The sequence below is a fragment of the Lissotriton vulgaris genome, chromosome 10 (assembly GCF_964263255.1).
Source record: "Lissotriton vulgaris chromosome 10, aLisVul1.2, whole genome shotgun sequence".
NCBI classification, from domain to species: domain Eukaryota; kingdom Metazoa; phylum Chordata; class Amphibia; order Caudata; family Salamandridae; genus Lissotriton; species Lissotriton vulgaris.
In genome coordinates this window covers 113443804-113459052 of record NC_141698.1, presented here as the reverse complement: position 1 = coordinate 113459052, position 15249 = coordinate 113443804, and positions in this window count along the sequence as shown.

Here is a 15249-nt window from a genome sequence, read left to right as displayed (position 1 = left end):
TGGCATATATATATATATATATATATATATATATATATATATATATATATATATATTTTGCCACAATGTGATCCTGCAGACGACGAGTGCGCTCAACAGCAGCGTGTGCTCAGCCCAGGGGTCAGATCCTGACCCAAAATTATTTTTGTCACAAAAGGAGCGGCACAACCAATTCCTTATTGAAGACTTTTAATCAAAGCTTCACCCCACCTGGGGTGAAGCTCTGATTAAAAGGCTTCAATAAGGAATTGGTTGTGCCGTGCCTTTTGTGACAAAAAAAAAAATATATATATATATATATATATATATAGCCAGTAGGTAGTTATAGTTAGGACCTATTTGCCATAGGATATCCGCAACATTCTATTCCCAATAACTTTGTCGCCGATTGACGAGGTCTGATCCGCCCCTATCCTGAAAGTTTCACGGTGATTCGTCAAGCGGGGCCTGAGAAAAAAAGGGGGTCCCAAACGTGTTTTCCCCATGCAATTTCCAATAGGAAACTTTAGCCGCGGCTACAGCCCAAACTGCTGAACTGAATTACACCAAATTTGGCAAAGAGGTAGCCCTTGGTTCAGAAAGGTGCCTTTTTTGTTAAATGGTGTAAATCCGTTGAGTAGTTGCTGAGAAATTCAAAAGTAAAAACACATATATCCAGGGTCGCGGATCCTCCCAAGCACATGCGTTATGCTAATTGGCTGTTAACACAAAGCAGTGAAAAAAATGCGCAAAACACGCAAAGGGGGCAAGGTAGAAACACCCTGACCCTCTAGGCCTGCTTAGGGGGTCCCACTAGGACCCCCAAGGCCCAAATAAACATTACAAAAAAATCACAGGATGTGCATAGGATCCGCGCATCCTGCTGCGGGAAAATAAAAGACCAAGAAACGCGGGCTCCCGCGCTTCATTGCAAATTAGCCCCCGGGGGGGCCAAGTCCCGGGGGCAATATTATATATACTATACTATATATTATAGTATTGGGGGCACAGAGGGGCGCCCCGGGGACCGCCGCCGGGACTTCAAAAAAGATGGGTGGGGGGCTCAAAGGCCCCCCCAAGCCCCAGGGACCACCACCTTCGGGCTTTAATTTTAAAATATAGAACCCTGTGAGGGGGCTTGAGCCCCCCCACATGCTCTCGGGACCGCCACCCCCCGGGGCACCAAGTTTTATAATTAGGGGGTCCGTGACAGACCACCAAGTGCCGTGAACCACCACCCCCCAGGGCTTTGTAAGTGGTGGGAGGGGGGCTACGCGGCCCCTCCTGGAGCCCTTGATGGCCCTGTGGACCGCCACCCCCAGGGCTGGCTCCTGCAGTGTCCGGAGGTGCCCACCCCCGGGACACTGTAGTTTGCAATGACAGGGTGGGAGCCTCCCGCTCCCACTCTGTCATTGCAAACTGCTTTGCTTCATTGAAGCAAGAGCAGGGAAACCTGCTCTCGCTTCAATGAAGCAAAGCAGATTGCTTTTCCACATGGGGAGCAGCATGTTAGCTGCTCCCCATGTGGAAAAGCAAAGCCGGTTCCCGCAGGATGCGGGGAGCCGGCTGGGACTGTGGGGGCGTTGGAGTTCCCCCCAAGGTCCCCAACGAGGTGGCCAGGCCCTGCAGATGGGGTCCCTGGGGCAGGAAGTGGCCTGTGAGGGGGGCCACGCAGCCCCCCTCCCACAAAAAAGTAAAAAAATAAACGAGGCAGAGCCCCGGGAGATGGAGGTCCCCAGGGCTAAAAGAAGCCTCAGGAGGGGGGCACGCAGCCCCCCTCCCTGCTAAAAATATAAAAAATAAAGTGGCCATGCCCCCTTCCCGATTAAAAATGAAAAAAATATTAGGGGTGAGGCTCTGGTGGATGGGGTCCCAAGGGCCCACAAAACTGTAAAGGAAGGGGGGCCACAAAGCCTCCCTTCTAAAAAAGAAAAAAAAAGCCGTCATTGTGCTGGAGGCCCCGCCTCCTCCCACCAACACTATGCAAACGAGCCCTGTGGCGCATTTTTAGATGATAGCCAGAAACCGGCCCTAGGATGCTTGATTCCGGTCCAGGAAAGACATAGCTTGGCAGTATGGTCTGGACTGTTCCCTTGAGGCAAAGGGTCAAGACTGATTTGCATATGGCCATGTCTGAACTGGGGTGGCTTGGTGAGCACAATAACGATGGATTAAACCCAGATCTGTGACTGGGGTGAATGTTTTGACATTGTGCAACATTCCGTCCATCATCTTGTGTGTTTTGCTGTTCACCCTATGTGGGAAGGGTATACCCAGACATGGGTCCCGTGCTCACTAAGCCACTGGAGTCAAGCTATCCTGGCTCATGAAGGCTGATAGCCAGAAACCGGTCCTAGGATGCTTGATTCCGGTCCAGGGAAAACATGGCTTGGTAGTTCGTCCGGACTGTTCCCATGAGGCACAGGGTCATGACTGATTTACATATGGCCATGTCTGAACTTGGGTGGCTTGGTGAGCAAAATAACAATGGATTAAACCCAGATCTGTGACTGGGGTGAATGTTTTGACATTGTGCAACATTCCGTCCATCATCTTGTGTGTTTTGCTGTTCACCCTATGTGGGAAGGGTATGCCCAGATGTGGGTCCTGTGCTCACTAAGCCTCTGGAGTCAAGGTATCCTGGCTGATGAAGGCTGATAGCCAGAACTGGGTCCTAGGATTGTTGATTCCGGTCCAGGGAAGACATGGCTTGGCAGTTCGGTCTGGACTGTTCCCATGAGGCACAGGGTCAAGACTGATTTGCATAAGGCTAGGTCTGAACTGGGGTGGCTTGGTGAGCAAAATAACAATGGATTAAACCCAGATCTGTGACTGGGGTGAATGTTTTGCCATTGTGCAACAATCCGTCCATCAAGTTGTGTCTTTTGCTGCTCGCCCTATGTGGGAAGGGTATGCCCAGACATGGGTCCAGTGCTCACTAAGCTACTGGAGTCAAGCTATCCTGGCTCATGAAGGCTGATAGCCAGAAACTGGTCCTAAAATGCTTGATTCCGGTCCAGGGAAAACATGGCTTGGTAGTTCGTCCGGACTGTTCCCATGAGGCACAGGGTCATGACTGATTTACATATGGCCATGTCTGAACTGGGGTGGCTTGCTGAGCAAAATAACGATGGATTAAACCCAGATCTGTGACTGGGGGTGAATGTTTTGCCATCGTGCAACATTCCGTCCAGCATTTTGTGTGTTTTGCTCTTCATCCTATGTGGGAAGGGTATGCCCAGACGTGGGTCCCTTGCTCACTAAGCCACTGGAGTCAGCTATCCTGGCTGAAGACGGCTAATAGCCAGAAACCTGTCCTAGGATGCTTGATTCCGGTCCAGGAAAGACTTGGCTTGGCAGTTCGGTCCGGACTGTTCCCATGAGGTACAGGGTCAAAACTGATTTGCATATGGCCATTTCTGAACTGGGGTGGCTTGGTGAGCAAAATAACGATGGATTAAACCCAGATCTGTGACTGGGGGGAATGTTTTGCCATTGTGCAACATTCCGTCCATCATCTTGTGTGTTTTGCTGTTCACTCTATGTGGGAAGGGTATGCCCAGACGTGGGTCCCGTGCTCATAAGCCACTGGAGTCAAGCTAACCTGGCTGATGAAGGCTGATAGCCAGAAACCGATCCTAGGATGCTTGATTCCGGTCCAGGGAAGACATGGCTTGGCAATTTGGTCTGGACTGTTCCCATGAGGCACAGGGTCAAGATTGATTTGCATATGGCCATGTCTGAATTGGGGTGGCTTGTTGAGCAAAATAACGATGGATTAAACCCAGATCTGTGACTGGGGGTGAATGTTTTGCCATCGTGCAACATTCCGTCCAGCATCTTGTGTGTTTTGCTGTTCACCCTATGTGGGAAGGGTATGCCCAGACGTGGGTCCCTAGCTCACTAAGCCACTGGAGTCAGCTATCCTGGCTGAAGACGGCTAATAGCCAGAAACCTGTCCTAGGATGCTTGATTCCGGTCCAGGAAAGACTTGGCTTGGCAGGTCGGGCTGGACTGTTCCCATGAGGCACAGGGTCAAGACTGATTTGCATATGGCCATGTCCGAACTGGGGTGGCTTGGTGAGCAAAATAACGATGGATTAAACCCAGATCTGTGACTGGGGGTGAATGTTTTGCCATTGTGCAACATTCCGTCCATCATCTTGTGTGTTTTGCTGTTCACCCTATGTGGGAAGGGTATGCCCAGAAGTGGGTCCCGTGCTTACTAAGCCACTAGAGTCAAGCTATCCTGGCTGAAGACGGCTGATAGCCAGAAACCGGTCCTATGATGCTTGATTCCGGTCCAGGAAAGACATGGCTTGGCAGTTGGGTGGACTGTTCCCATGAGGCACAGGGTCAAGACTGATTTGCATATGGTCATGTCTGAACTGGGGTTGCTTGGTGAGCAAAATAACAATGGATTAAACCCAGATCTGTGACTGGGGTGAATGTTTTGCCATTTTGCAACATTCCGTCCATCATCTTGTGTGTTTTGCTGTTCACCCTATGTGGGAAGGGTATGCCCAGACATGGGTCCCGTGCTCACTAAGCCACTGGAGTCAAGGTATCCTGGCTGATGAAGGCTGATAGCCAGAACTGGGTCCTAGGATTCTTGATTCCGGTCCAGGGAAGACATGGCTAGGCAGTTCGGTCTGGACCGTTCCCATGAGGCACAGGGTCAAGACTGATTTGCATATGGCCATGTCTGAACTGGGGTGGCTTGGTGAGCAAAATAACAATGGATTAAACCCAGATCTGTGACTGGGGTGAATGTTTTGCCATTGTGCAACAATCCGTCCATCATCTTGTGTCTTTTGCTGCTCACCCTATGTGGGAAGGGTATGCCCAGACATGGGTCCCGTGCTCACTAAGCCACTGGAGTCAAGCTATCCTGGCACATCTTGGTGGTTGGTTATTCTTGTCACGTTGTTTTTTTAATGTTGCACGGGGAGGAATCATGCTCACATATATTTTATTCACCTCTTTTCGGTTGATTGCTGGGCTATAAGTACGACAACATTATTCACTGTTCATGTATTTTTTAAGGATCGTTATGTAACAGTTTTATGTTCACCTGTTTATGATGATTTTGTTTGAGGTGGTTAATGGCACTATTGTGTGATGATATAGGTGCAATCGTTTGGAAAATGAGTTACACTTAGTGATACTTTGGCATTTTCCTTTTGTTTGTAGAGTTGTTCCCTGAGGAAGGGCTTGTCATCTGCCCGAAATGCATTGGGGAGGATTTTGTGACTGGATGATTTTCTCGTTGGATTAAGTTTATGCTCTATGAAATTATGTTGAACTTTTTGATTAAGTATTAAATACTTTTGGAACCTCAACATTTCGTGGAAACAACTTTGATGAACTGTTTATAGACAATCTTGTCGACCTTTTGAGCTGTGCAACTGGGTGTCTCCTTCCAAATGGGGGGAGCTTTGCATTTGTTTCATGAAGGCTGATTGCCAGAAACCGGTCCTAGGATGCTTGATTCTGGTCCAGGGAAGACATGGCTTGGCAGTTCGGTCTGGACTGTTCCCATGAGGCACAGGGTCAAGACTGATTTGCATAAGGCCATGTCTGAACTGGGGTGGCTTGGTGAGCAAAATAACGTTGGATTAAACCCAGATCTGTGACTGGGGTGAATGTTTTGCCGTTGTGCAACAATCCGTCCATCATCTTGTGTCTTTTGCTGCTCACCCTGTGTGGGAAGGGTATGCTCAGACATGGGTCCCGTGCTCACTAAGCCACTGGAGTCAAGCTATCCTGGCTCATGAAGGCTGATTGCCAGAAACGGGTCCTAGGATGCTTGATTCCGGTCCAGGGAAAATATGGCTTGGTAGTTCGTCCGGACTGTTCCCATGAGGCAGAGGGTCATGACTGATTTGCATATGGCCATGTCTGAACTGGGGTGGCTTGGTGAGCAAAATAACAATGGATTAAACCCAGATCTGTGGCTGGGGTGAATGTTTTGACATTGTGCAACATTCCGTCCATCATCTTGTGTGTTTTGCTTTTCACTCTATGTGGGAAGGGTTTGCCCAGACGTGGGTCCCATGCTCACTAAGCCACTGGAGTTAAGCTATCCTGGCTGATGAAGGCTGATAACCAGAAACCGGTCCTAGGATGCTTGATTCTGGTCCAGGGAAGACATGGCTTGGCAGTTCGGTCTGGACTGTTCCCATGAGGCACAGGGTCAAGACTGATTTGCATAAGGCCATGTCTGAACTGGGGTGGCTTGGTGAGCAAAATAACGTTGGATTAAACCCAGATCTGTGACTGGGGTGAATGTTTTGTCATTGTGCAACATTCCGTCCATCATCTTGTGTGTTTTGCTGTTCACCCTATGTGGGAAGGGTATGCCCAGACGTGGGTCCCGTGCTCACTAAGCCACTGGAGTCAAGCTATCCTGGCTGAAGACAGCTGATAGCCAGAAACCGGTCCTAGGAAGCTTGATTACGGTCCAGGAAAGACATGGCTTGGCAGTTTGGGCTGGACTGTTCCCATGAGGCACAGGGTCAAGACTGATTTGCATATGGCCATGTCCGAACTGAGGTGGCTTGGTGAGCAATATAATGATGGATTAAACCCAGATCTGTGACTGTTTGTGAATGTTTTGTCATTGTGCAACATTCCGTCCATCATCTTGTGTGTTTTGCTGTTCACCCTATGTGGGAAGGGTATGCCCAGACGTGGGTCCCGTGCTCACTAAGCCACTGGAGTCAAGATATCCTTCCCATGAGGCACAGGGTCAAGACTGATTTGCATATGGCCATGTCCGAACTGAGGTGGCTTGGTGAGCAATATAATGATGGATTAAACCCAGATCTGTGACTGGGGGTGAATGTTTTGTCATTGTGCAACATTCCGTCCATCATCTTGTGTGTTTTGCTGTTCACCCTATGTGGGAAGGGTATGCCCAGACGTGGGTCCCGTGCTCACTAAGCCACTGGAGTCAAGATATCCTGGCTGAAGACGGCTGATAGCCAGAAACCGGTCCTAGGAAGCTTGATTACGGTCCAGGAAAGACATGGCTTGGCAGTTTGGGCTGGACTGTTCCCATGAGGCACAGGGTCAAGACTGATTTGCATATGGCCATGTCCGAACTGAGGTGGCTTGGTGAGCAAAATAACGATGGATTAAACCCAGATCTGTGACTGGGGTGAATGTTTTGCCATTGTGCAACATTCCCTCCATCATCTTGTGTGTTTTGCTGTTCACCCTATGTGTGAAGGGTATGCCCAGACGTAGGTCCCGTGCTCACTAAGCCACTGGAGTCAAGCTATCCTGGCTGAAGACGGCTGATAGCCAGAAACCGGTCCTAGGATGCTTGATTCCGGTCCAGGAAAGACATGGCTTGGCAGTTCGGGTGGACTGTTCCCATGAGGCACAGGGTCAAGACTGATTTGCATATTGCCATGTCTGAACTGGGGTGGCTTGGTGAGCAAAATAACGATGGATTAAACCCAGATCTGTGACTGGGGGTGAATGTTTTGCCATTGTGCAACATTCCGTCCAGCATCTTGTGTGTTTTGTGAGAAATCTGGTTACGCCATCCTCCTCTCTTTAGCTCTGTGTAGTACCCAGTTCGGGTACCCTCTGATCCTGAAACGAGGTAGCATCTCCGCACTGTTTAGCTGATTGGCAGCTTCGGTGTTACAGTTTCTCTTAGCCCTCAGCAGTTCTCTATAGGGTAAACTCCATTTGAGAGTCTCAGGATGACTGCGGAGGGCATGTAAAATACCGTTGTCGGCAGTGGTTTTGCTGAATAACGTGGTGTGCACTTGGTTATTCTTGATGTCAAGCCGGACATCCAAGTATTCAGCATAAGTTTTACTGATGTGGCTAGTGAGGACAATGTTCTTGTTGTTAGTGTTCAATTCTTTAATGAACTGAATCGCCTCCTGTTCGCTGCCTTTCCAAACGATGAACAAGTCATCAATGAAGCGCATCCATTTAGTTACATGTTCAAGATGTCCTGCATAGACAGGGCTGGTGAAAACCTCTTCCTCCCAGCGACCCATGAAGAGATTCACGAAGCTGGGACCGAAGCAGGAACCCATCGCGGTACCAACCACCTGTCTATTCAGGACACCATTGAACAGGAAAATATTGTTGGCAAGACAATATTCTATCATGTCAAGTATCATCTTGCTATGCTCTCTGAAGTGTACAGGCCTGGTGACCACATGCCTCTAGACCTTGACGGTGGTATATGATAGTGTAGAGCGACTGCACGTACAGTTTGATGAGAAAGGAGTTCTCATCCCACTGTATGTCCTGGATTTTCATAAGAAAATCTTTGGAGTCCCTGATATAACTGGGTAGACCTGTGACCCAATCCCTAAGGAAGTGGTCCACATATTTAGAAACATGTTCCGATACGCTTCCCCTGGCTGAGACTATAGACCTTCCTGGTGGATTGACAGGGTCTTTGTGTAGTTTGGGCAACAAGTAGAGCACGGGAAGGATGGGATGATCATTTTTAAGGTACCTGTACCCCTCCCACTCTTAAGATCCCTTTGTCCTTCCACTCAGTTAATTTATCCCAAATATTGGTAATGCTGTTATTGTATGTTTCTGTTGAGATAGGCATGTAGAAACTGGAATCTGTGAGTTGCTTGAGTGCTTCAGTGATATACTTATCCCTGTCTATGATAACAACATAGCCAACCTTGTCTGCTGGACGGATGATCAGTGATTTGAGTGCCTGTCTCTGGGTGTACGAGAGATTGTGGTTAATGGTATTATTGTTCCTCTTTTTGTGTCTGTAAGTGCAAGACGCTTTACTGACACTATCATGGAATGTGTCAATAGTGTCATGAGGGAGTGTGGGAAAAAACTTAGATTTCGGTCTGAAACCTGAAGAGGCACTGCTGTCTGTGGTTAAATCCAGACTGTCTAACACCCGAGTGACACTGATCTGCCCACTGTTGTTCACAGTGGGTTCTACTAGGCCATCTCTGCCTGGACCAGTGTTGTCTGAACTCTCTTGCTCAAGTTGCATCATGTCAATGAGGATATCAACGTCACCTACATTGATATTGTCCAACTGCCTGGGAATAAGGGTTTCAGTTTTCCTAGTCTCACTCAACCTTTTCAATTTGTGCCACTTTTTTAATTTCAATTTTCAGATAAATTTTCGGATAAATTTAAATAAATCAATCCTGGCATCTTTATAATTAAATGGGGTAGAGGGACAAAAAGAGAGCCCCAAACATAAACTCATTTTCTCAATGTCACTCATCTCTCTCTTGGACAGATTGATAACAGTCTTATTTACCATTATAGGATCCATTAGTATACTTTTCTGGAGCGAGTCTTGCTGATTCCCACTGCGCCCCTTGCTCTGCCTCTTCTGCCATCATTGTTGTAGTCTTTTTCCTCTGTTTATACGCTTCCCCGTCCTCTGCTGCGTCCCCGTCCTCTCTGTCCCTGTGTCTTTACGCATATTCCGAGGCTCAGCTATACACTCCAAGATGTCCACTTTACATCTGACTGTACTGGATGCATTTGAAGTCCTTTATTCATGTTTACTGCTCAATGCTTTATCAGTAATGTTTTTAGGCACATACATTCATGTGAACAAGGCTTCGCAGTAAGCCGAAATGCGTTGCGAATAAACACCCCTGGAACTTTAGGATTTTCGTGTAGTCTGTGGTACTGAGAGCGCACGTTATTGGCATTTTCATTTTTGGATATATATATATATATATATATATATATATATATATATATATATATATATATATATATATATCATGTGATCAAGGCTCTGGGGAGCCGAAACGTTATGGCGGCGAAACTGCAGAAAATAAAGTCATTTGCACTCAGATTAAAATTGGTTTGGGTTCGTACTTGCTGGGGAAGGAGGTGAAAAGCCAGCCACTGCTCACCTGCGGAATCTTGTATATATATATATATATATATATATATTCACTGAAAAAACCTTAGGTTTCACACACGTTATAGTTAAAAATTAGCATTTAAAAAACTTTAGAAGTTCACTGAAAAACCATAGGTTTTACACATGTTAAAGTTAGCTGGACATTTCACTCAGACAAAACCATTGAAATTCCCCCGTTTTCAGTGATGTCATTTGAGATGTCATCAGTGATGTCATGAGTGATGTCACTGACCATGTCATGAGTGATGTAATATGTGACTTCATCAGCAGTGCATTGCGGGCGCGCGAGTTATAGTTAACTATAACGGGGGAATTTCAATGGTTTTGTATGAGTGAAATGTCCAGCTAACTATAACATGTATGAAACCTATGTTTTTTCAGTGAATTTCTAAGGTTTTTTAAGTGCTAATTTTTAACTATAACGTGTGTGAAACCTATGTTTTTTTCAGTGAATTTCTAAGGTTTTTTAAATGCTAATTTTTAACTATAACGTGTGTGAAACCTATGGTTTTTTCAGTGAATTTCTATGGTTTTTTAAATGCTAATTTTTAACTATAACGTAGGTGAAACATATGGTTTTTTCAGTGAATTTCAAAGGTTTTAATGTATTAATTGTTATATTTTCTTTACACTGATTTACCCAGTGGGTTTGCAAAAACTCTTGAACCGGTTTAGTTCCTTCTGTACCAACAGAGGTTTAACCATCAACACCTCAAAAACTAAACTGATGGCACTCTCGCCCTCCAAAAGATTTAAAAATAACTTCTTGCTTAATGGGGCTCCCCTGGAGCTGGTCGATTCATTTGACTATCTTGGTGTCCGGATAAATAGTCGAATGACCTGGAAGGACCACCTGGCCAAAATGTTACTCAGCCACCAAAGAGTATATGGGGTGACCCTGAGGGAGCTCAGTGAGTCAAGTAGTAAACCTGTCTCCCCGGCCATGGCGATTTATGAGGGTCAGATTCTACCGGCGGCATTATATGGCTCCGAACTCTGGGGGTTCGAAAATGTTTCAGATCTCTCCACAGCGGAAAACAACTTTCTGAGGAAGGTGGTGGCTCTTCCCGCTTCCACCCCACTGATTCCCCTGAGACTAGATTTGGGTAGAAGAGCCCTAAAAGATCTGGTGAGGCTACGCCCATTGCTCTTCTGGACCCGTTTAAGAAGAACCGAGGAGTTTGCAAAATATGCTGAAGGGTTGGATGATCTTCTTTTGTTGGACACTGGGAAAAAAATAGGATGGCTGAATAATGTAAGAGACCTGGTTCTTAAATTAGGTCTAAGGGATGCATGGGAGTCCCAAACGCCGCCACCCAAGGAAGTGATCAAAAAGCTATATTGGGACTGGGTACAGAGTGAAGCACTGAGTGATTTGGATGGGGGCTCACTCACGGATCAATTTTTGCTAATTAAATGGGTGAAAAAACTAGAAACCCTTCCTCGACCTAAGAACTAAACCTCTTGATAGAGCGCTATATCTAAAACTGAGATATGGGATGCTCCCGGTGTATGACTTCACGGCGAGGTGGTCCAACTCTGGTGGCCCCTTGCGTCCGTGCCCTGGCTGCGCAGCACCAAAAGAGACTGTGGCCCACCTATTCTTTGCCTGCCCCGCTTACAAAGTGGCCCGGAAAATCTGGCTAAAACCTGTATGTAGGGAGCTGGGGTTGAGGTGTCATAGCCAGGCACTACGTGTTCTTACTACTGACTCTTCATCCTCCATCATGATATGTGGGGTGGCAACATTTTTGGGCAGTGCGTGGGTGACGCGCTCCCGTTTACTGAAATTGCATTCCAGGGTACCAACAGTCTGATGCTTGTAACCGCTTGTAGTAAACTAATGACCGTGGTGCATTCTTCCCTTTTATGCGTATCATTTTATAGTTTTAACTGGAGAATTGGAAATGTATTATGTATATGTATTCTTTTATGGTGATCAAATTGCCAAATAAAGATATTTACTACTACTACTACTACATATATTCACACACGTTATAGTTAAAAATTTGCATTTAAAAAACTTTAGAAGTTCACTGAAAAACCATAGGTTTTACACATGTTAAAGTTAGCTGGACATTTCACTCAGACAAAACCATTGAAATTCCCCCGTTTTCAGTGATGTCATTTGAGATGTCATCAGTGATGTCATGAGTGATGTCACTGACCATGTCATGAGTGATGTAATATGTGACGTCATCAGCAGTGCATTGCGGGCGCGCGAGTTATAGTTAACTATAACGGGGGAATTTCAATGGTTTTGTATGAGTGAAATGTCCAGCTAACTATAACATGTATGAAACCTATGTTTTTTCAGTGAATTTCTAAGGTTTTTTAAATGCTAATTTTTAACTATACCGTGTGTGAAACCTATGGTTTTTTCAGTGAATTTCTAAGGTTTTTTAAATGCTAATTTTTAACTATAACGTGTGTGAAACCTATGGTTTTTTCAGTGAATTTCTATGGTTTTTTAAATGCTAATTTTTAACTATAAAGTAGGTGAAACATATGGTTTTTTCAGTGAATTTCAAAGGTTTTAATGTATTAATTGTTATATTTTCTTTACACTGATTTACATTATTTTAAATTATTTATTTTTAGATATTGTATGTTTTAAATTATAGTACATATTTTTTATATAATTTGAACAATAAATGTTTTTAAAAATATTGAAATTGTAATATTTCTATTTTTTTATATTTTTTTAATTTATATATATTTTACATAGCAGGCAATGATATCGTATGGAAGGGAATTCAAGTTACTGTAACTACGGTTAGAATTACTTTTCAGGATCATTAGTGGACTGAAAGATGCAGCACTGAGGTCTCTCCTGATAACAGGTAAGTAAATCGGAATTCGTAGTTTGGCTGATTTTAGAGGAATATTTTAAAGTTCCAAAACTCCACACCTAGAAACTTTTTCAGCAAAAAGCAGGCAATGATATCCTATGGAAGGAAATTCAACTTTTTTAGATTTTAGAGGAATATTTCGCTCAATAGTGAAGGAAGGGGGCGGGGCCTGAGGACAAATGTGTGCAAACACGCCCTGTGGCGCGTTTTAGGTTGGGGAATATATTCCTCTTCAATCCTGAGGTCACCTGTGAGCCAACTAGCACATCAGCTACCTCCTGTTTGTGCCAGGGTGCTGCGTTGCAGAGAGGTGTTCAGAGGGCACGCCCCCTTTTTACAACACTCTGCAACGCAGCTCCGTGGCACTTACTAGAGTTACCCGTTGGACTAGTTGGCCCCTAGGTGACCTCTGGATTGAAGAGGAATATATTCCCCAAACTAAAACGCGCCACAGGGTGTGTTTGCACACATGTCACCTCAAGCCCCGCCCCCTACATTCACCACTGTGCAAACATGCCCCGTAACGCGTTCTAAATTGGGGGGTTAAGTCCCCTTGCATACTGGGGGTCCCTGGGGGTCAACTAGCACACCAGGAACCTCCAGTATGCGCCAGGGGGCTGTGTTGTAGAGAGGTGTAATGAGGCCACGCCCCTTTTAACTCCTCTCTGCAACGCAGCCCCCCTGGTGCTTTTTCAGAGGGGGAACTAATTCCCCTTGCATACTGGGGGTCCTTGGGGGCCAACTAGCCCACCAGGAACCTCCAGTATGCGCCAGGGGGCTGTGTTGTAGAGAGGTGTAATGAGGCCACGCCCCTTTTAACTCCTCTCTGCAACGCAGCCCTCTGGCGCGTTTGCAGAAGGGGAACTTATTCCCCTTGCATTCTTGGGGTCCCTGGGGGCCAACTAGCCCACCAGGAACCTCCAGTGTGCGCCAGGGGGCTGCGTTGCAGAGAGGTGTAAAGATGTCACACCCCTTTTTACACCTCTCTGCAATGCAGCCCCCTGGTGCTTTTTCAGAGGGGGGACTAATTCCCCTTGCATACTGGGGGTCCTTGGGGGCCAACTAGCCCACCAGAAACCTCCAGTATGCGCAGGGGGCTGTGTTGCAGAGAGGTGTACAGAGGCCACGCCCCTTTTTACACCTCTCTGCAACGCAGCCACCTGGCACTTTTTCAGAGGGGGAACTAATTCCCCTTGCATACTGGGGGTCCCTGGAGGCCAACTAGCCCACCGGAACCTCCAGTATGCGCCAGGGGGCTCCGTTGCAGAGAGGTGTAAAAAGGGGCGTGAACTCATTACACCTCTGTGCAAGGGAGCCCCCTGGCCCATACTGGAGGCTCCTGGTGGGCTAGTTGGCCCCCAGGTGTGAGGGGAATTACTTCCCCCTCTGCAAACGCGCCAGGGGGCGCGTTTGCAGAGAGGGGCCGGGAGGGGGCGTGGCCTCCTCCCAATCCTGTTTTTTTTTTACTTTTAAGAAGGGGGGCTGTGTAGCCCCCCTTCTTTTTCTTTTTTTTTGGCCCTGGGGACCCCATCCCCCAGGGCCTGCCCCCATTTTATTTTTATTTTTTAATTGGGAAGGGGCAGCGTAGCCCCCCTCCCGTGGCCTATTTCGGCCCCGGGGACCCTATTCCCTGGGGCATGGCCATCTTAATTTTTTTATTTTAATGTGGAGGGGGCTGCATACCCCCCTCCTATGCCCCCCCTTATGGCCCCGGGGACCCCATCTCCCGGGGCCTGACTTTTTTTTATGTTCTATTTTTTGGGGAGAGGGGGGTCGCGTGCCCCCCCCCCCTCCCAGGCCACTTCTGGCCCCGGGGACCCCATCCCCTGGGGCCAGGCCCTCCTCTTTGGGGGCCTCCCAAACCCCCCACGGTCCCTGCTGACTCCCCGCTTTGATTTTTGACAGAAAGAGCAGGTTTCCTGCTCTCTCTGTCAAAAACCAAAGCAGTTTGCTGTGGTAGGGTGGGAGCCGCGAGGCTCCCGCCCTACCACAGCAAACAGCAGTGTCCTGCCATTACACACACATCTCCCTTTCCTTAATCATCTTGTTCTATATAGCTGTTTTGCCCTTTATGTTCAGCTCACCCCTCTCTGCTGTACTGTTATATCCCCCACCTCTTACTTTCTTTTGCTTGTCTAACCCCTTTTAGATGTGACTTCTGTTAAAAGCAAAGGAGAACACCAGACCTCCTTACATGTGCTCAGGAACACAGGCATTAGGTATTTAAGATGAGTGAATCATGATGCCGGGGAGTAGTGCTACCTTTTCAGATGTGCAAAACAAGGAACGGTGTGTGGTTTGACGTGCTAAATAGCTTGGGTGTATCTTAGACACTTCTTTGCACTCACCTTAGGGTGGTAAGGATGGATGTGAGGTCATCCCTCCATCCCTCATACCAACTCAATGTTATCCTCTCTACTATTCTTTAACAGACCCAATTGTTCAATATTTCTTTGTTTCATGTAAATTACATGAAAATAAAAACAGTAAGCGATTATACTCAACTGTAGT